General features: G+C 41.3%; 1 protein-coding gene across 1 annotated transcript in view; it reads right to left on the bottom strand.

The window, feature by feature from the left end:
• The window catches only part of LOC109905416 (galaxin), a 39002-nt gene extending 32491 nt beyond the window's left edge, over nt 1-6511 (bottom strand). Inside the window, exons 1-2 of the mRNA XM_031790462.1 lie at nt 6462-6511; nt 5362-5419 (exon numbers count right to left, since the gene is read on the bottom strand). The gene's annotated coding sequence lies outside the window, so the exon portion shown is untranslated. The remainder of the gene's footprint in view (nt 1-5361; nt 5420-6461) is intronic.
• Between the last annotated feature and the right edge of the window lie 15401 nt (nt 6512-21912).

Raw genomic sequence — 21912 nt, 5'->3', positions numbered from 1 at the left:
CCAATGAGATGTATAAAGGCAAAGAGAGCAACAAATTGACCTAAGTGACCTCAAAGACCGACAGCCTACTTTATAATATAGAATGCAGGGATGTGTACTGAACATGTACCCATTATAAAACAAAATGGTCTACAGTCAAATGCACCTATAGTTTTTAAAGAAGTGGTCGCTGCATTCATTTAGATTATTTCAACAGTCTAGAATCAGTAAGAACATAGATTGAATGATCTGCTTTTTGCTATTGAGCAAGAGGCCTGACCCATTTCTATGTAAGAAGCCACACTTTTTATATTCAGCTTCTTAATTAACTAACTCATAAATATGTTTTTTTAAGTCAGCTTAACGTATATACTAGTACAACATACTAGGTATATACACTTCAATCATTAGAATAATTTTCGTACACTCGAGAAAACAACAAATACATAGTTTTTACAACTCTTTTATAATCCCCAGTTCAACCAGGTCCCTAGACATCAATCAGCATGACAACTTCAAAGGAATAGATGCAATATAGATATAAAATAACACACCCTCTAACACGTGACAACAGGAACAGGATGTCCTGGCCGGAGGCCCATATTTGGACATGTACGCGTCATCTGGACACAGGGCCATAAATCAACATTTTGACCTGTGCCGTCTACTTTATTCTCTCTAAAGCGCTGTGTAGATTCATTCATTTTAATTTTAGGATATTTTCTGCACAGCAGTTTATCGGCCCGAACATACGGAATATATATCCATAGATTGGAGAAGTATTATTAGTGATTGCCACCAATATGGAAAGTCTGTATCAGTTTTCTATATGAATATTAGAAACAGAAATGTGATGACCTGCACAGGTAGGAATGTGTCCAGACTGTGTGCTGATTGAACAGTTTAGCTGTGTTCTGGAAGCTTAATTCTATTCAATCATCTGAAAACAATAAGGAGCCCATCGAAACCTGATGGGCCATCAGTGGGACAATATTCTGATGGTGCGCTAAACGGCTGCATGATGTTTTCTTTTGTTTCTGTGCGTCGAATTGGACACCTAGTTTTTCTCTCCATTATTCAGGACATTTAGAATGGCAACAAATGAGTCACCAAGTGGTCTTAAAATAAAATAATCTGTCAATCAGTTTATGAAATGTCATGACAAATAAATATTAAATTATAGTCCAAGATCTATTGTTGTTAGATGCAATGTGTCTCTCCTTACTAATGTCAGTGAATGCTCCCGAGTGACGCAGTGGTCTAAGGCACTGCATCTCAGTGCTAGAGGCATCGCTACAGACCCTGGTTCGATCCCGGGTTGTATCACAACTGGCCGTGATCGGGAGTCCCATTGGGGGCATATATATATATATGTAATTCTGTGTGATTATTTTGGTATTTATTAAATAAATAATTAAGCCAATTTGTGTATTGCTGATTCAACTTGTTAGCCAGGGTTTGTGCAGATGACCAAGTACTTTACAACAATCAGAATGAGACTGAATAAGGTGACGATTAATAATTGACTGCTATTGATATTAAAGATCTTCAGAACTTTAAGAGAGTGGGATTCAGGAGATAACAGCTCTATATAAATGAATGCTTCCATGGTGCCCCACGTTATTAATTATTTAATTTTTGCATGATTTAATTCAATCATATTAGGTAATCGATTTGATGAAATACCATGTCATATAATTTAACCGTTTGCGTGTAGGGGGCAGTATTTTCGTTTTTGGCAAAAAAACGTACCCATTTGAAACTGCCTATTTCTCAGCCCCAAAAACTAGAATATGCATATAATTGTCCGATTAGGATAGAAAACACTCTAAAGTTTCCAAAACTGTCAAAATATTGTATGTGAGTATAACAGAACTGATATTGCAGGCGAAAACCTGAGGAAAATCCAATCAGGAAGTGCCTCATATTTTGAAACCTCTCTGTTCCTATGCATGCCTACCCTCCATTTAAAGGCATATCAAACAAATTCCTTTTTCTATGGCTTCCCTAAGGTGTCACAGTCTTTAGACATAGTTTCAAGCTTTTGTTTAGCCTGACAAAGATGTTGGTTCCCAATTGGGGAACAGCCCCCCCACCGTCAGCTGGAACGGTGGCGCACGGAATGCAAAAATATTCGTAGAAATATTTAACCTCCACACATTAACATGTCCAATAGCTCAAATGAAAGATAAACAACTTGTTTATCTATCCAGCAAGTCAGATTTCTAAAATGTTTTACGGCGAAAACATAGCACATATTTATGTCAAACCACCACCGAATACACACCGAAGACACAGCTAATTTCCATAGCCAAATTGAACAAAATATGCAATCACCAAACGCAGGATTAAAAGAAAAATTATTTCACTAACCTTTTGAAATCTTCATCAGATGACAGTAATATAACATGTTACACAGTACATTTATGTTTTTTTCAATAATATGCCATAAATATCCATAAATCTCTGTTTACAATGACGCATTGTTAAAAAAATGCTACTCAAATGTCTGGAGAAATGACGATGGCTTCTGCACACGCCGTCAGCTAACATGGAATACACAACATAAACTTTGACTAAATATGCATGTTCTACATATATATAGAAAGATACACTTCTTCTAAATGCAATCGCTGTGTTACATTTATTTTTTACTTTACAGATTTCGTTCACTAGGCTATAATGTGAGTCGGCGCTCAGGAATTAGCATTTTGGCTCCTCTATCTCGGAGTCCACAGAAACCCAAATTTAACACATAAATGTTCCCTTACCTTTGCTGTTCTTCCATCAGAAGACCTGGAAGGGTTTATACTTACCAAAAACAGCTTTAGTTTTGAAGTCTGTGTCTTTCGGTTATCAAACACGACATATTTCGGTTGAAATGCAGCCAAAAAGTAAAGTTAGTTCGCACCAAAACGTCGAAATTACATATTATATGTCGACTAAACTTGTCAAACTTGGTTCAGAACACAGCGTTAGCATGCTATATAGCTTCACCGCAATTCTCAGGACAAAGAGAAACACACCCATCGTTTAATCAATCTTGAAAGAAAGACACCACAGGAGCAGAATGCGCGTGAGAGTAACCTGTTTTCTCGCGCGACCGAAAGGTTTCGGCCCGTCATTACTCTCGTGAGCGCGCGATTCACACAATGAGAAGCCCCATTGAAACCGGACACCGCGCTGAAGGCATAGGAACTGTTCCCAGGACTGTAGGTGCTTGGGAAGGGTGGGGGCGATGACGTCAAAGTTGGGCCAACTTTTTGGATGACAAGAGAGAGTTTGGGAGAATGAGTGCCCTGAGAGTTCTGCTTTACTTACAGACATAATTTAAACGGTTTTAGAAGCTTTAGAGTGTTTTCTATTCAATAATAATTTTTAATTGCATATATTAGCCATTTTTGACAGATTTTTTTTCTGTTTACCATGGGCACGCAATCACCCCAAAGGGGGCAGCAATCAGCCCTATCCCCAACAGGTTTTAAAGAAATGAGCGAGAGAGATCACATTGCGTAAGTGGATAGGTGGGGGCTCTCAGAGTGAGTTTTGCATAACAGAGTAAAGCGGCCATTGTTTCTCCCGGTCCTATTGAAAAACCTACACTCCAGGTTGATATATTATCGAATATATATTTTAAAAACAACCTGAGGATTGATTATAAAAAATTTTGACATGTTTCTGTGGACATTATGGATATTATTTGGAATTTCGTCTACGTTGTCGTGACCGCTCTTTCCTGTGGATTTCTGAACATAACGCGACAAACAAACTGAGGTATTTTGGATAGAAAAATAATCTTTATGGAACAAAAGGAACATTTGCTGTGTAACTGGGAGTCTCGTGAGTGAAAACATCCGAAGATGATCAAAGGTAAACAATTAATTTGATTGCTTTTCTGATTTTCGTGAACAAGCTACCTGATGCTAAGTGCACTTAATGTTTTGTCATGCGATCAATAAACTTACACAAGCGCTTGGATTGCTTTCGCTGTAAAGACATGAGATGACAGGTGGATTAACAAAAGGCTAAACTGTGTTTTGCAATATTGCACTTGTGATTTCATGAATATGAATATTTTGTATTAATATTATTTGACTGTCGCGCCATGCTATTCAGCGTTGCTGATGACAAGTATCCTGCTACCGGAATGGGGTGCGTCAACAAGTTAATCATAGTCAGAGACACAACATTGGGCTACTCCGAGGTGGAGTACCTGGGCTATCAAATCGGGCAGGGAAATGTGAAGCCCCAAGAAAAATATCCCGCTGCAATTAGGTAATGGCCGGTCCCCCGAACCAAGAGGAGGTTTAAGTTGTTCCTGGGGTTAGCAGGCTACTACAGTCAATTTGTACCTAACTTTGCCGTAATAGCTTTTCCCCTCACAGACATAACAAAGGCACGCCTTCCCCAGACGGTGCGATTGTCAGGACACAGACTCGGCATTCCAGGCCCTGAAGGACGTGTCATGTTTGCACCCGGTACTCGTCACCCCGGACTTCTCAAAGAATCTTGTCTTCTCAAAATCTTCTCGAAAAACCTTGTCCCAAGAGCAGGAAGGCGAGGAGCACCCCATCATGTATGTCAGCAGGAAGCTCCTCCCTAGGGAGAAGAAATACTCGATTGTCAAGGAGTGCCTTGCCGTGAAGTGGGCACTGGACACCCTCAAGTATTACCTCCTCGGGAGGAAGTTCACCCTGATCACTGACCATGTCCCCCTTGTGTGGATGGCAAGAGGTAAGAACACAAATGACCCGCTGGTTCCTGTCCTTACAGCGATGCTCTGTCATCCACAGGCAATGTGGATGCCTTCTCCAGGAGGGACGCAAACCTAGCCCTGAGCACGCCTCCCTCCCGGGCGGTGGGGGGGACAGGGGGACGGGGGGGACGGGGGGGTACGGTCTACCCCAAGGATATCCCGGGAGGTCTACCCCAAGGCTCCCTCTGCTGGGAGTACATGGGCTGGGCAATTAGGGGAGAGTGCCAACCAGCTGTGCACGCCACAAAGGGAGCACCATGGCACACTGCGAGGGAAGACAGACACGGAGCAGAATCTGAGAAGAAGGACCAAGCCAAACCTAAGTTATTTTGTTGTTGCGTTTATTTTGTTTCCTAGTAAAGTCATGTTTTCTGACTAGAACCTCCCTGTCTCCGTGTTAATCTCTGCACACTCAACCCCACACCCCATGGGTTACCACAAGACTCATAAACAGGCAACAGGATAGCTGGCTTCGTAGTTTTTCTGCCAAGTTGAGTACATGGGAGTACGCAGCGTAGTAGGCCAACAAAAATACAAATAACCCCACTTACCACTGATCTAAGGTCAGCTTTAGGCAACTTCTACACAGAGCACAGATGAGGGAAATATATACTCACTATACTTACCTGACATTGAAATCCCTACTATGGGCAGAGACTGGAAGTCCAAAACGATTGATTTGCCCTGTGAGATGGAACAATAGGAACATCCACACATTAAGACAATATCCTGGCTACGTGTTCTGTGAGAAGCTCTAACGCTAACTGAAAAATGTCCTATGTAAATGTCCTATACAAAATATTGTCAATGACAGTGGCTTGTTTCAATTCAGAAATTAAACCCACAATTCCTTTAACCATGTATTACAAAAGAGATGACAGTACATTTGATCTTGGCGTCAAGCTCCTTCAGGAGAGCTCATCGTCCGAGCAATGAGTCAATTATTACCCTTATTGATCAACTTCGGGCAGTGAGCGAGATATACATTCCAATCTGACAGGAAAAGAAAGCAGAACCAAAACAGATGGAGGCCGGGCTGGTGGGAACCAAACAACGCATAGCGGGGTGGCAGATATGTTACAGCAGCAACATTAAGCAGCAAGAAAAGCCTATCGCATAGCTTAGCGCAACAGCAATGCAGGAGAAGAGAATGTGTGAGCAGAAAGGGTCAACTTAAATAGACCACAGACATAAGGTTGGAGGGATTTGATTGCGACTGGTGTAAACCGACCTTCCTGCTTGAACTGGCTTCGCTTCGTAGTCAGCGGTAAAACATCACAGAGCTCTGTAAAACCACACAGCCACTATGCTCGAGCAGGCCGTTCTGTTTACGGTAATGTTGATTAACCGGATTTCGCAAATGTATCATCTAGATTGCAGAGATACCCATATACATGCAGAACTCTGCTTGTGATTTTAATCCAAAATCTATGCATTCCTGGTTGAGATTTGTGTTCAGCAGGCATATCAAGGAGGTAAGGTACATGATGCGCAAACTCTCAAGTCCAAGCCACAGAGAAATAATTCACAATCACAATAATTCACAATAATTCACAATTTTTCTACTGCTTACTGTAAAAGAAGAGGAGCCCACATTTTACGACATACCGTACACACATCAACCTGAGAGGAAGAGTAGTAGCCCACACAGCCCTACAACTCTCAACAGTTGGCTCCATTTCGTTCATGCAAACAGATGAATAACATGATAGAGCTTTCCACTTACCAGGTGCGCTGTAGCAGGGTAGAGCCAGAATAACTGCACAAATGAAACAAACAAATGTTCAGAAAAGTCCAGAGAATTGTACAGACAAATTCTAGCGAATGTGCAGAGTTTGATAGGGATGCTCACATACCAAACATCAGTAGTGGAGTGGTCATGGTCACTCTTTCAATAAAGCAGTCTCACTCTACAATGAAAGACTAAGATGTACTTCAGCCACACCTAATGTCACGGCTGCTCCCGCTCCCCCTAACTTGACACGCCTGTTGCTCACCCTCCCTGGCGCTCAAGGGTGCCAGGTTGCCCATCATTACGCATCATTGTTTTAACCCTTGTGTTATCTTAAGGGTGAAAAATGACCAACCACTATGTTTAACCACAGAGAAACCCCCCTAAATGATATTTTCTCAACTTAAAATTTGATGACTTTTCCCTGAGTGACCCCAACATTAGATAAAGTGAAACATGGCCTTTGTTCATATTTCCATGAAAGCTGTACAAAAGGGTACAACGATTGTCTTAGAGTCCTTTTTGACCGGGCAGTTATAAAATCATTTGCACACCACAAAAACCACAAAACCACACACACACACACAATGAGAAATGTAGATTATGTGTGCTACTGATTGAACTCAGACAAAACTAAAACTTTATTTTGCATGGGCAGCATCGCCCGTCCTCCTATAGCTCCTCCCACCCGCCTCCACTGACCTGAACATACAAATAAAGTTAGTCATTTCCAAAATGGAACCACATTCATAATTATTCCGCACTACTGTTTGTCCCAAGCAATGCAACTCATAGAGTAGCAATGTGTCCACAGTTCACGAGAAGAGGATTTTAGGGGAATTACTATGCAACCCACCCCGGACCTTTTGCCAAAAACACATTTAGTTAAAATTGCATCATCTAAAAGAGATAAGGTTCTTACGTTAACACCCAATAATATATGTTGCTTCCTGTACTCAGGGACATTTCACACTACTGAGCCAAACCAAAGGGGACAAATCAAGCTGTATTGAGCTATTCAAAGACTCACATCTTGCGACATTAATAGTCTTGGATGTGGCCTCCACTCAATGGAGTTCTTGCGCCTGGTTTTTCTTTACAAACACATGATCATTACATCAACTATAAGTAATACAGCTTCAACTGGAATGCTTTTCCAACAGTCTTGAAGGAGTTCCCACATATGCTGAGCACTTGTTGGCTGCTTTTCCTTCATTCTGTGGTCCAACTCATCCCAAACCATCTCAATTGGGTTTAGGTTGGGTAATTGTGGAGGCCAGGTCATCTGATGCAGCACTCCATCACTCTCCTTCTTGGTCAAATAGCCCTTACACAGTCTGGAGGTGTGTTGGGTCAATGTCCTGTTGAAAAACAAATGATAGTCCCACTAAGTGCAAACCAGATGGGATAGTGTATCGCTGCAGAACGCTGTGGTAGCCATGTTGGTTAAGTGTGCCTTGAATTCTAAATAACTCACAGACAGTTTCATCAGCAAAGCACCGCCCACACTGACACACCTCCTCCTCCTCCAAACTTCATGATGGGAAGCACACATGCTGAGATCATCTGTTCAACTATTCTGTGTCTCACAAAGACAGTGGTTGGAACTCTTGACTCATCAGACCAAAGGACATATTTCCACCAGTCTAATGTCTATTGCTTGTGTTTCTTGGCCCAAGCAAGTTTCTTATTATTATTTGTGTCCTTTAGTTGTGATTTCTTTGCAGTAATTCAACCATGAAGGCCTGATTCATACAGTCTCCTCTGAACAGTTTATGTTGAGATGTGTCTGTTACTTGAACATTTATTTGGTCTGGTAACTCTAATGAACTTATCCTCTGCAGCAGATGTAACTTTGGGTCTGTGATGAAACTGTCTCTCACCAAATCCATGTTATGGCAAGAACAGCTCAAATGAGAGACAGTTTCATCATAGCGCTTGATGGTTTTTGCGACTGCACTTTAAGACACTTTCAAAGGTCTTGACATTTTCTGGATTGACTGACCTTCATGTCTTAGAGTAAGGATGGACTGTCGTTTCTCTTTGCTTATTTGAGCTGTTCTTGCCATAACATGGATTTGGTCTTTTACCAAACAGGGCTGTCTTCTATATACCACCCCTACCCTGTCACAACACAACTGATTGGCTCAAACGCTTTAAGAAGGAATGAAATTTCACAAACGAACTTTAACGACAACATCCAAGTGTGGAAGTTGTCTTAACTTCCACCTCTCTTGTTTCTCTACGAGCTCATGTTTCATTCCTATGTTTTAGGCCTTGTGTTTATTTGACAGGATTATTTGAAGGGATTTGAGGATTAGTTTAAGAGTTGGCAGGGCAGGGTGTCATAACGTCTGTTGAATATTTTACACATGGGCCCCCCAGACTATAATCGCAGTAGCCAATTAATAGGTACTGTGAGTGGATTGCTGCGTGTTGCAAAATGAATATTACTATTCTGATGCATAATTGCCATGGTCATTTTGAATGTCCAGTCAATGAGCATTATGATTAACAGGACTTGTCATTCTCCAGATCAAATGCTCTATGACAGCATCATCTCCCATAGTAACAGTGCCATTTCAAAAGCCAGGAAAATAAAACAATCTACCATTAAAAAGAGAAAGTCATTCAAGTTAGCTAGAAGCGCTCATTTTTTATTTAGAAGACTTAAGGACATTTACCTAACCAAGTTAGTAACCAGTCTTCTCTTGCCAACTGTCCTCTTGCGCCTCACGTTTAAGAATATTGCCATACAGTATATCCAGTGAACAAAAATATGAACAGATTAACAAACACAAGAAAGAAATATGAACTTTGGGATTGGTAGGGACAACTCAGAGTCTTCTATCCCTCTTCTCCATGTATCTGTCTGGTGGAGGTCATGTTTGGCAAGGTACAACGGGGGGTGGTGGAATTATTATTTTTTCTTTCTCAACTTGATTTGATTAAAACAAACTTTAATGGATAAAAAAAAAATGTTAAAAGAAGTAAAGTAAAGAAAATAATAAAATAAAATAGAGAAGGAGGGGTTGGGTAGAGGGTACAATCCCGGTTTAGGGTAAAGTGTTAAGGGGTAGGGTTGGAAATAAGATACACACCCAGTTTAGGGCAAGGGGGTTGGGGGAGGTGTAATGGCTTTCTAAAAAATATAAAGTAGGGGATGGAAGCGTGTTCTTCAGATTACTGGGTGTGTTTCCATCATTCAACAGGAGAGGCAAAGAGGATTATGCGCATGTCTTCTGCAGCAACATACCGTCTACTTTGTGGTCTGGATCTCAGGTAAATATTCAGGTAAGTCATTAGGCAGGTATGCATGTTAAAAGGCCACTTTGGGTAAGTAGGCCTATGAATGACTTAAAAGGCCACTGCAGGTAAGTATACATATTTTAAAAAGAGGATTTTTATTTTTCAAATGTAAAACATTCTTAAAAGCTGGGAGTATCTGCATCCAAAGATGGTTTGAAATGGGTTTGGATAGTAAAAATGTATATAATGTCAGCCTCTAGCGTTAACAAGAAAAAAATAAGTGTTGGAGTGTGCCCCTGACTGTCTGTAAATTTGCTTAATATAAGGAATTAGAAATTATTTATACTTTTACTTTTGATACTTAAGTATATCATTTAACAATTACATTTATTTTTTATACTTATACTTAGTATATTTAAAACCAAATACTTTTATACTTTTACTCCAGCAGTATTTTCCTGGTTGATTTTCACTTCTACTTAAGTCATTTTCTATTAAAGTATATTTACTTGTAGTTAAGTATGACAATTGGGTACTTTTTCCATCACTGAAAAAAGGCTTCCAAAAGAGTTCTTAGGCTGTCCCCATAGGAGAACTATTTTTGGTTCCAGGTATAACTTTTTTGGGTTCCAAACTTGTATAACTTGTTTGAGTTCCCTCTGGGGAAAGGGTTCTACACGGAACCCAAAAGGGTTTTACCTGGAACGAAAAAGGGTTCTTCAAAGGCTTCTCAAATGGGGGCAGCCGAAGAATCCTTTTAGGTACTAGATAGCCCCTATTAACGTGACCGTGCAGCCAATGTCCGCAATAGCTATGCCGGGAGCCACTTGTGGATTTGACAGTTTGAACGCGGTTCCACCTCTAACACATCAAAACACCAGCTATGCAGATGTCGGCTAGCTTGAATATGATTGAATCAAGGCCTATGTCTGTATGTGCACTATCTCCCTGTCAGCCGTTGTGACTGTTTCTCGCTGTGCTTAACCCGGGGTTGTGTGAGAGGATTGTATGTTTTTAGAAGAGCTGGCTGGTTTAGTCTCAGGCCCCGGCTAGACCCTGCACTCCGTTCATCATGACAAACTTTGTTAGTCTAAATTCATCTGCTATGTTAATCTCTGCGCCAGGGCCAGGGGTGCTGCTTGCTAGGAGCAAATGATTTCTCCCGGGTCAGATCTGAAAATCCCTCACCGCTCTTCTGCAGTGTTTTATGTTTTCTTAAACATGTCCTCAAGGACCCCGGAGATCAAAAGACACTTTGGACGTCTACTCTGTCTACTCTACAGGTCCTACAGGATGCATGGAGCATGTGTCTGAGAGATGCCTCCAAATGGCACACTATTTTCTATATAGTGCACTTCTTTTGACCATGGCCCATAATCACAATGCAGGGAATAGGGTGCCATTTGGGACAATCTTGGGTTCAAGAGCTCATTTATAATATTGTTTGGTTTATCATTGATTTACTGGTTTTTGTATTGTAATATTTTAGTTTATACACATCCTTTTCCAGTAGTACTTTAAAGTACTACTTAAGTAGTTTTTGGGGGGGGTATCTGTACTTTAGTTGACAATTTATATATTTTTTTACAACTTTTACAACTTTTACTCCACTACACTCCAAAAGAAAATATGTACTTTTTACTCCCATACATTTTCCCTGACACCAAAAAGTACTCATTACATTTTGAATGCTGAGGCAGGACAAAATGATGGTCCAATTCACGCACCAATCAATATAATGCGTTATCATCCTTACTGCTTCTGAGCTGTGTACTGCGTTTGTAAATGATGTCTGATTTTTGGAGTGTGCCCGTCTGTCTGTAAATACATTTAAATCAGGAGGTCTGGTTTGCTTAATATAAGGAATTTTATGTATAGCATTTAGATTTACTTTGTACTTTTACTCAAGTTAAAACATTTAGTACTTTTTCCACCACTGTACTTTTTACGGGAAAATGTGCCCTTGCGATTGGGCCACAGTCAGGCAACAGTGATCCAATCAGCGAAACATCTGCCTCTACGATCACTTTGCTGAGAGATGTTTGGAGATTCAGGTAAGTGTAAACATCCAAAAATCCACATAAGCACACAGAACACAAGGCAACTGTAATGGACAAATAGATTAGCATCATCATGTCATTGTCTGGCCCTGATTTTAGTGAAAGGAGTCGAGTCTGTAGCCTACTCATGAGTCATGCTGGGTTGGTTGGTTGATTGAGATCAGGAAGAATTATATTTTCTCATGCCCATGGGAACGCATCTGAAAATGTGGTCAAAACGGAATATTCAATTGCTGTAGCTGAATAATCATATAAATAAGTATAGTCTAATTATATAAGTTAATGATGAGCAAGAGAATTGGGAGTTCTCTCGGTTCAGGCTTATCTTGTGCTCTTTTGAGTCATGCACACACTTTTAATTAACTCATGCGCACATTTTATTTTATTTCGTTCCACCAGGCCTGGTAGAGATTCTATTCATGTCTGTTGTAGAAACAATAGAAAAATAGCGGCCTACACTGATCACTGAACAAAGTTGTGAATGGTCTTGGCCTTTTTACCCACGAACCGTCACCAATCATTAGTCGCATCCATGAGTCCACTAAACGAGCCTATTGATCAGTCATTGACTGATTGCTTTCGACAAATAGTTTGTTATCCAAGAGTGCGAGGTCGAGTAGCTCACTCTGTTAATTGAAGATAACAGAGTGGGCAACAATGGAATGAGAGTTTTGTGATAATGGCTGCAGAAAGAAAAGAAACAAGAAGGGGTGCTCTAATTAGATGAACCGTGGCTGATGGGATCTCCCCCAAGATCTTCGTGGGCTATACCCGGCCTTGTTTCAGGATGGTAAGTTGGTGGTTGAAGATATCCCTCTAGTGGTGTGGGGGCTGTGCTTTGGCAAAGTGGATTGGGTGGGGGCTGTGCTTTGGGGGCTGTGGTGATGACACACAGCTGTACATTTCGATGAAACATGATGAAGCCCCCAAATTTCCCACGGAATCACCCTATTATTGACGTAGTAAGCCTTACTCATCTGCGGGACTACTCAGAAACTACCATTTTTATTTATTTATTTATTTGACCTTTATTTAACTAGGCAAGTCAGTTAAGAACAAATTCTTATTTTCAATGGCGGCCTAGGAACAGTGGGTTAACTGCCTGTTCAGGGGCAGAACGACAGATTTGTACCTTGTCAGCGCGGGGGTTTGAATATGCAGCACGTATGCAGCCAAGACTGCCAAGACAACTGTAATGAAATGAAATGGAACCGGTTATCACGCCCTGACCTTAGAGATCCTTTATTCTCTATTTTGGTTAGGTCGGGGTGTGACTAGGGTGGGCATTCTAGTTTCTTTATTTCTAGGTTGGCTTGGTATGGTTCCCAATCAGAGGCAGCTGTCTATTGTTGTCTCTGATTGGGGATCATATTTAGGCAGCTTTTTCCCACCTGTTTCTTGTGGGATCTTGTTTATGTATAGTTGCCTGCGAGCGCTACATTAGCGTCACGTTTCAATTTGCGCTTTATTGTTTTCTGTGTGTTTGGAACCATACCATGCTGCACTTTGGTCCGTTAATTCTACAAACGATCGTGCCACCGGTTATGAGTAAGATCTCATTAAATCAAAGAATAGCCCTCTCAGTCTCCAGTCCCCTGATCCTTCTCAAATGTTCCTGGCATTCTTCCTATTTCCTTTTAAAATGGATACTATAAAAACACACTGTGATATCCTGTTATACAATTAATTAATAATGCCCAGAAAGTCAGTGTCTGGAGGATACAGTATATTGGCACAGGTGTTTTATCATAGAGCGTCAAATTAATCTATTATCTTGCTACATGCTTTCTTAACAGCTTGGCGACAAGATATCCATCAGAAAACTCCCCTACAGAACAAACAATGACGTTGCATCCATATCGTTGCATCTACTCCCTTCAACAGATCTCCCATGAACAATCAATGACCAGTTGAGGAATAACATTCACACTGTGTGTGTTTGTGTGTGTGCGTGTGCTTATGCGTATGTGTGCACTGTGCAAATGGATCCTTTGAAATGAATGCTCCCTCTGGTAAACTGTGGAGGTGGATATAAGGAAAAACAAATAGTTTAACTTTCCCAGTATATACACTTCCTGTGCATTTCCTTGCTCTGAGTTGCACTTCCTGCAAAGGTGATCTCAGAACCTCCCCACTCGGTTTTGTATGTCTCTCCAGTTCTTGTAATCAGTATCCTAAGTAGCTGCTGTGTGTTGACCTTAGTCATCCAAATAAACTCTCACTGTCAGCTGCGTATATTGTCAGCAACCTTAACGTGTAAATATTTGTATGAACATAACTAGATTCAACAACTGAGACATAAACTGGACAAGTTCCACAGACATGTGACTAACAGAATTTGAATAATGTGTCCCTGAACAAAGGGGGGGGGGGGTCAAAATCAAAAGTAACAGTGAGTATCTGGTGTGGCCACCAGCTGCATTAAGTATTGCAGTGAATCTCTTCCTCATGGACTGCACCAGATATACCAGTTCTTACTGTGAGATGTTACCCCACTCTTCCACCAAGGCACCTGCAAGTTCCCGGAGATTTCTGGAGGGAATGGCACTAGCCATCACCCTCCGATCCAACAGGTCCCAGATGTGCTCAATGGGATTGAGATCTGGGCTCTTCACTGGCCATGGCAGAACACTGATATTCCTGTCTTGCAGGAAATCATGCATAGAACGAGCAGTATTGCTGGTGGCATTGTCATGCTGGAGGGTCATGTCAGGATGAGCCTGCAGGAAGGGTACCACATGAGGGCGGAGGACATCTTCCCTGTAATCCACAGCGTTGAGTTTGCCAGCAATTGACAACAAGCTCAGTCCGATGATGCTGTGAAACACCGCCCCAGACCATGACGGAACTTCCACCTCCAAATCGATCCCGCTCCAGAGTACAGGCCTCAGTCTAAAGCTCATTCCTTCGATGATAAACGAGAACCCAACCATCACCCCTGGTGAGACAAAACCGTGACTCGTCAGTGAAGAGCACTTTTTGCCAGTCCTGTTTGGTCCAGCGACGGTGGGTTGTGCCCATAGGCGACGTTGTTGCCGGTGATGTCTGGTGAGAACCTGCCTTACTACAGCCCTACAAGCCCTCAGTCCAGCCTCTCTCAGCCTATTGCGGACAGTCTGAGCACTGATGGAGGGATTGTGCGTTCCTGGTGTAACTCGGGAAGTTGTTGTTGCCATCCTGTACCTGTCCCGCAGGTGTGATGTTCAGATGTACTGATCCTGTGCAGGTGTTGTTACACGTGGTCTGCCACTGCGAGGATGATCAGCTGTACGTCCTGTCTCCCTGTAGCGCTGTCTTAGGCGTCTCACAGAACGGACATTTCAATTTATTGCCCTGGCCACATCTGCAGTCCTCATGTCTCCTTGCAGCATGCCTAAGTCACGTTCACGCAGATGAGCAGGGACCCTGGGCATCTTTCTTTTGGTGTTTTTCAGAGTCAGTAGAAAGGCCTCTTTAGTGGCTTAAGTTTTCATAACTGTGACCTTAACTGCCTACCGTCTGTAAGCTCAGTGTCTTTAACGACCGTTCCACAGTTGCATGTTCATTAATTGTTTATGGTTCATTGAACAAGCATGGGAAACAGTGTTTTAAACCCTTTACAATGAAGATGTGTGAAGTTATTTGGATTTTTACGAATTATCTTTGAAAGACAGGGTCCTGAAAAAGGGACTTTTCTTTTTTTGCTGAGTTTAGATCTTCAAGGTGCCAGTGGTTTGCGTCTAAATCTGGGACAACTGGGACTCAGTCTGTTTAGTCCTTCTCCAGGTGCCAGTGTGTGACTCATACTATATGCATGTCAGTTGCGGTCAGTGCCGTTTAAGATGTTTAAGGTTTAGGCTACTACACGATACTAACATTTTCCCTATACCCATCATGTCATTATTACAACCTAGCCAATAAATGAAGTTTACAACGTAGATGCACACAGATCAAGAGACAAATTTGAGTTGACAGTCAGTGACACATGGACTGACGTTGACATTCAATACCGCCTTGCATACTCTTGCCTGCATCTAGTTGATATAGGGTGTACTTACTAGTCCAAAAGTTGCAAATGAGAGTTTCTATTGGACAAATTCAGATATGTTTATCCCCATTTCGTTCTGTTTTCTTGTTTAAGAAATCCTCTTAAGGATTAGCCCCTTTTTTTCAATTTTCGCCTAAAATGACATACCCACATCTAACTGCCTGTAGCTCAGGTTCTGAAGCAACGAAATGCATATTCTTGGTACCATTTGAAAGGAACCACTTTGAAGTTTATGGAAATGTGAAAGGAATGTAGTAGAATGTAACACAATAGATCTGTTAAAAGATAATACAAAGAACAAACAAACTTTTTTTTTTTTTGTACCATCATCTTTGAAATGCAAGAGAGGTCATAATGTATTATTCCAGCTCAGGTGCAATTTAGATATTGGCCACTAGATGGCATCAGTGTATGTGCAAAGTTTTAGACTGATCAAATGAACCATTGCATTTATGTAAAAAATTTTGTATCAAGACTGCCCAAATGTGCCTAATTTGTTTATTAATAACTTTTCATATTCAAAATTGTGCACTCTCCTCAAACAATAGCATGGTATTCTTTCACTGTAATTGGACAGTGCAGTTAGAATACCAAGAATTTAAGCTTTCTGCCCATATCAGATATGTCGATGTCCTGGGAAATTTTCTTGTGACTTACAGCCTCATGCTAATCGCATTAGCCTAAGTTAGCTCAACCGTCTCGTGGAAGGGACACCGATCCTGAATACGTTTTTTTAACAGAATCCCCAGAATGAATACACCCCTGATCACGTGTAAACACAGTTCACTTTCATAGCAGCCACGTTGTATTCCTTCTTATATGTGCTCTCCTCCTCTCACCTCTTCCCTTCGGTTGTGGACTTCAGTGCACAACACAACAGTTGTTTGTGACCAGGCGGGAAAAAAAATCCAAGCCAAACCGCTACATTGTTGTCACCATATTTGCTAAAGTAATCTTCGTAGTTAGCATAGCTAATAAAACTAACCTGTTAGTAAACCCGCTACAATCATGTAGTATTTTGGGGTAGTGTTGTATTTGGAGACAGGCCTGAATAAGCTAAATAGCCAATAGGCAGAGGATAGCATAATTTGTCTGAATCTCTGTAATAATAATGGTATGGGAATAATGATGCATTTTATTCTGCAAAGTGGTTTCTTGCATCAAACAACACAACAACAGTTTCAGCCACATCATTGTCTGAAGGAAAAGTGGATAAACAGCTTAATGTCAAGCCCTGCATCTTTTTTCAAAAGTCGTATGGAAGGTAGGCCTAGATTGAACACCACACATTGGTTGCTACTGTTTTTTTATGGTAGGCCAGTCTGGTAGGTCTACATTATGATCAAATAGCTACAGTAGCCTACTTGACCAGTGTTTAAACTAACTTCAAGTGGGTACAGCCCCAGTGTTCACAGTAAACGCGGGCCAGAAGTTGCACAGTATTTTCACAATGTTCAAGTTTTTGCTCAGCAGACCTGAAATTTGCTCAGTGCTGAAAAATTTTTCAAGGAACTTTGATCATGATTATAAAAATGTTAAAGAATAAGAGGTGGTCCCCTTCCTGAATATAAAGAAAATAGCTGTTTTGATGGGAAATAAAGTGTTGAGGAATTTAAATGGAATGATTGTCTAGCCCCTTACAGTCTAAGCCCTGTGTAAGCTACTAGCCCATAGAAATGCATTGAACAACAGATTCACTACATGGAACAACAGATAGTCCCCCCCCAAAAAAAAATCTAAAGGAAGTTTGTTCTGACATGTTTGTCCTATATCTGAGAGATATAAGAAAGATCAGGAAACTGTTGTATTTAACCCCTAATTTTTGGTACTAAACAGTCTCTATATATACTTCCATTCATGTTTTCAACTAGTACGGGGGACCTTCAGACAAGTGTTGTGAGGCCTGTGGCCATTCTAGAGCAAAACAACCAACATGTACGTGTTTGTGAAAGTCTCACCTTATTAGTGTGTACTGTTCAGAAGCTATAGACAGAAGTTGGCATTATTGGCTCTACCTACATGTACATAATTACCTCAATTACCTCGACACCAGTGCCCCCCGTACATTGACACATTTGACTCTGTACCGGTACCCCCTGTATAAGCCCCACTAATGTTATTTACTGCTGCTCTTCAATTATTTGTTATTCTTACCTCTTACTTTTTTTTTAAGGTATTTTCTTAAAACTGCGTTGTTGGTTAATTAAAGACTTGTAAGAAAGCAATTCACTGTAAGGTAAGTGTGAGTGTGAGAGAGTCGAAAACAGCAGGTCCGTGAGAAGGTAGCACGTCCAGGGAACAGGTCAGGGTTCCACAACCACAGGCAGAACAGTTGAAACTGTAACAGCAGCACGGGCTCAGGACCTCCGGGAGTGGAGGGAGAGAGGAAGAGAGAAAATTTGAGGAAGCATGCTTAAATTCACACAGGATACCAGATAAGACGAAGATCTCCTACACCGCACAAGCCCGAGGGGCCGCAAAACCGGACAGGAAGATCATGCCAGTGACTCAACCCCTCCTAGGGACGGCATGGAAGAGCACTAGTAAGCCAGCTACTCAGCCCCCATAATAGGGCCAGGAGGCAGAGAATTCCAGTGGAGAGAGGGGACCCGGGCCAGGCAGAGACAGCAAGGGCAGTTCGTTGCTCCAGTGCCTTGCCGTTCACCTTTGCACACTTGGGTCAGACTGCACTCAATTAAAGGACCTACTGAAGAGATAAGTCTTCAGTAAAGATTTACAGGTCGAGACCGAGTCTGTGTCTCTCACATGGATAGGCTGACCATTCCATAAAAATGGAGCTGTATAGGTGAAACGCCCTGACCATAGAGAGCTGTTTATTCTCTATGCTGGTTGGGGCGTGATAGTGACTAGGGTGGGTTATCTAGGTGATTAGTGATTTATGTTGGCCTAGTATGGTTCCCAATCAGAGACAGCTGTTTATCATGGTCTCTGATTGGGAATCATATTTAGGCAGCCATTTCCCCATTGTGCTTTGTGAGATCTTGACTATGGATAGTTGCCTGTTAGCACTATTATTTAGGGTCACGTTTCATTTGGTATTTTGTTCGGTGTTCATTTAATAAAGGAAAATGTATGCCTACCACGCTGCACCTTGGTCCACTCATTCTAACGATCGTGACAATAGGACTAAGTCCTGCCTCCAGCTGTTTGCTTAAAAATTCTAGGGACAATAAGGAAGCCTGCGTCTTGTGACCATAGCGTATGTGTAGATACAGTTGAAGTCGGAAGTTTACATACACCTTAGCCAAATACATTAAACTACATTAAACTTTTTCACAATTCCTGACTTTTAATCTTTGTAAAAATTTCCTGACTTCGGTCAGTTAGGATCACCACTTTATTTTAAGAATGTGAAATGTCAGAATAATAGAGAGAAGGATTTATTTCAGCTTTTATTTCTTTCATCACATTCCCAGTGGGTCAGAAGTTTACATACACTCAATTAGTATTTGGTAGCATTACCTTTAAATTGTTTAACTTGGGTCAAACTTTTCAGATAGCGTTCCACAAGCTCCCCACAATAAGTCGGGTGAATTTTGGCCCATTCCTCCTGGCAGAGCTGGTGTAACTGAGTCAGGTTGGTAGGCCTCCTTCTCACACACACCTTTTCAGTTCTGCCAACAAATGTTCTATAGGATGAGGTCAGGGCTTTGTGATGGCCACTCTAATACCTTGACTTTGTTGTCCTTACGCCATTTTGCCACAACTTTGGAAGTATGCTTGGGGTCATTATCCATTTGGAAGACCCATTTGTGACAAAGCTTTAACTTTTTTGGTTACTACATGATTCCATATGTGTTATTTCATAGTTTTGATGTCTTCACTATTATTCTACAATGTAGAAAATAGTAAAAAATAAAGAAAAATCCTTGAATGAGTAGGTGTGTCCAAACTTTTGACTGGTACTGTACATTTAGCGAATTCGCAACATATAGTACGTTTCGCAAATTGTTCATATTTTATTGTGGGTTTTGCAAATTTGTAACATATAATACGAATTGTAATTCATTACATGTCATACGAAATGTGTAATAGACATCCACAAATGAATACATGCCATACGAGTGTCTTGGATTTATGTACTGAATAATACAATAATCTCTGAGACCAGGTTGATTTGTCAGTGTCAAAGTAGCCTGTCATTTTCAATGTGTGCTGTATTAAAAAAATATTCTGCTTAAGTCTCTAGTCATGTTAAATGACTTGGAATTGTATGGATTACATTTATAAGAGGCCACATATTTTTCCTTACCTTCTGTAAGCTCCTCTGCCCTATGACAACTCTATGCCACTTTGCAAATTAGATGATATGCACGCAATGCTCTATTGTAAAGTTGCATTTATTTCCTCCAGGTCACCCCCCTCTCATGCTCACATTATGTTCCGGCAGCTGCAGATTTACAAATGAATTACTGCCGACCGGACGGCAGCATTTGGAAGGATACGTGCTGTGTGTGGGTGTTGTCATTGAAGACCGGGAGTGCTTTCCTTGTGATGTTATGTGTGTACAGTTCTTGGAGTTGAGGCTATTTACTGCAGATTGTTTTGCTGGCCTGTTTGTGACTGAGAGGTTCCCATTGCTAGGAGGTGATGTTGAAAGTGAGAACACTTTCGATCAGGGATCTGGACACCGTTGTCAGTGTCAGCCCAATGGACCGGCAGATGGCTTTACTGAGTCGTTTCATCAGACCGTCCAAGGGGAATGTATGCAACCTGCTATACACTCGTATTCACCGTAGACTGGATCGTGCACAAAACATTCTCTATTCAGCCTGCAAAGGCCTCAGTTTCCCCCTTTACTCAATTTAATGACGAGGAGGTGGGGGGAAAAAAAGGGGAAATTTGCTTACTTTCTTTATAAAACACAATTTTCCACCACCATGCTATTTCCCCTGTTTGTTTTTTACCCACCTTCTCGCTATTAAATTGAGTTAAGGAAGAAATCCTAAACAGCGAGGAAGTACCGGTATTGGGTGTTAGAAAGTGTTAGCATTAGTTTTTTTCTTAAAAATAGCTGATGTTTCAGAAGTGTAGCAATGATAGCTTTTGCGATTCACCAACTGCAACTAGAAAAGGAGGTCCCAGCAAAACAATGACTCAAACAACATATTAATGACTTGGGTTCATACTGTAGAATATTTTGAGATGGCTTGGCAATTGGACATTGTTGTCAGGGGTGGTACATTGTTGTCAGGTGTGGCTGAAATAGACTACTTATCTCTGTGCATCTTAGTATTTCATCTGTGAATGAGACTGCTTTATTGAAAGAATCACCATGACCACTCTGCTACTGATGTTTGGTATGTGAGCATCCCTATCAAACTCTGCACATTCGCTAGAATTTGTCTGTACAATTCTCTGGACTTTTCTGAACATTTGTTTGTTTCATTTGTGCAGTTCTTCTGGCTCTACCCTGCTACAGCGCACCTGGTAAGTGGAAAGATCATGTCTTGCGTCTGTTTGTATGAATGAAATCGGGCCAGCTGTTGAGAGGTGTAGGCTACTACTCTGCCTCTCAGATTAAGCCACAGCAGAATTAATTGTAAATTATTGCTTTGTGGTTTGGAATTGAGAGTTCATACATTATGTACCTTATTTCCCTGAAATGCCTTCTGAAAAACAAATGTCAATCGGGAATGCAGTGGATCATGTTGGTTTAGAAACCCAAACATAGTTCTACTTGTATAGGGATATCTGCAATCTAGATGATCGGTCAGGGAAATTAGTTGTCATCATTTAAAATATATATATATTTCACTAGGCAAGCCAGTTAAGAACAAATTCTGATTTACCACGGCGGCCTACACCGGCCAAATCCTAACCAGGATGACACTGGGCCAATTGTGAGCCGCCCTATGGGACTCCCGGTCACGGCTGGTTGTGATACAGCCTGGGAACGAACCAGGGTCTGTAGTGATGTAATGCAGTGCCTGAGCCACTCGGGAGCCCCATCATTACTCTAAGCCAAAGGTTCTTATGCTTTTTCAGCTCAAGACCCAAATGAGACAAGTATTGTCCTTGAACGAGTCAAATGAAGAAGAAATAGTGTGTGATTATAAATGTTTACTAATAGCTCGCGACCCACCGC

Source organism: Oncorhynchus kisutch, linkage group LG15, assembly GCF_002021735.2.
Source record: "Oncorhynchus kisutch isolate 150728-3 linkage group LG15, Okis_V2, whole genome shotgun sequence".
NCBI lineage: Eukaryota > Metazoa > Chordata > Actinopteri > Salmoniformes > Salmonidae > Oncorhynchus > Oncorhynchus kisutch.
Note: the sequence above shows the minus strand (reverse complement) of the source record. Positions and strands in the feature narration are given on the sequence as shown.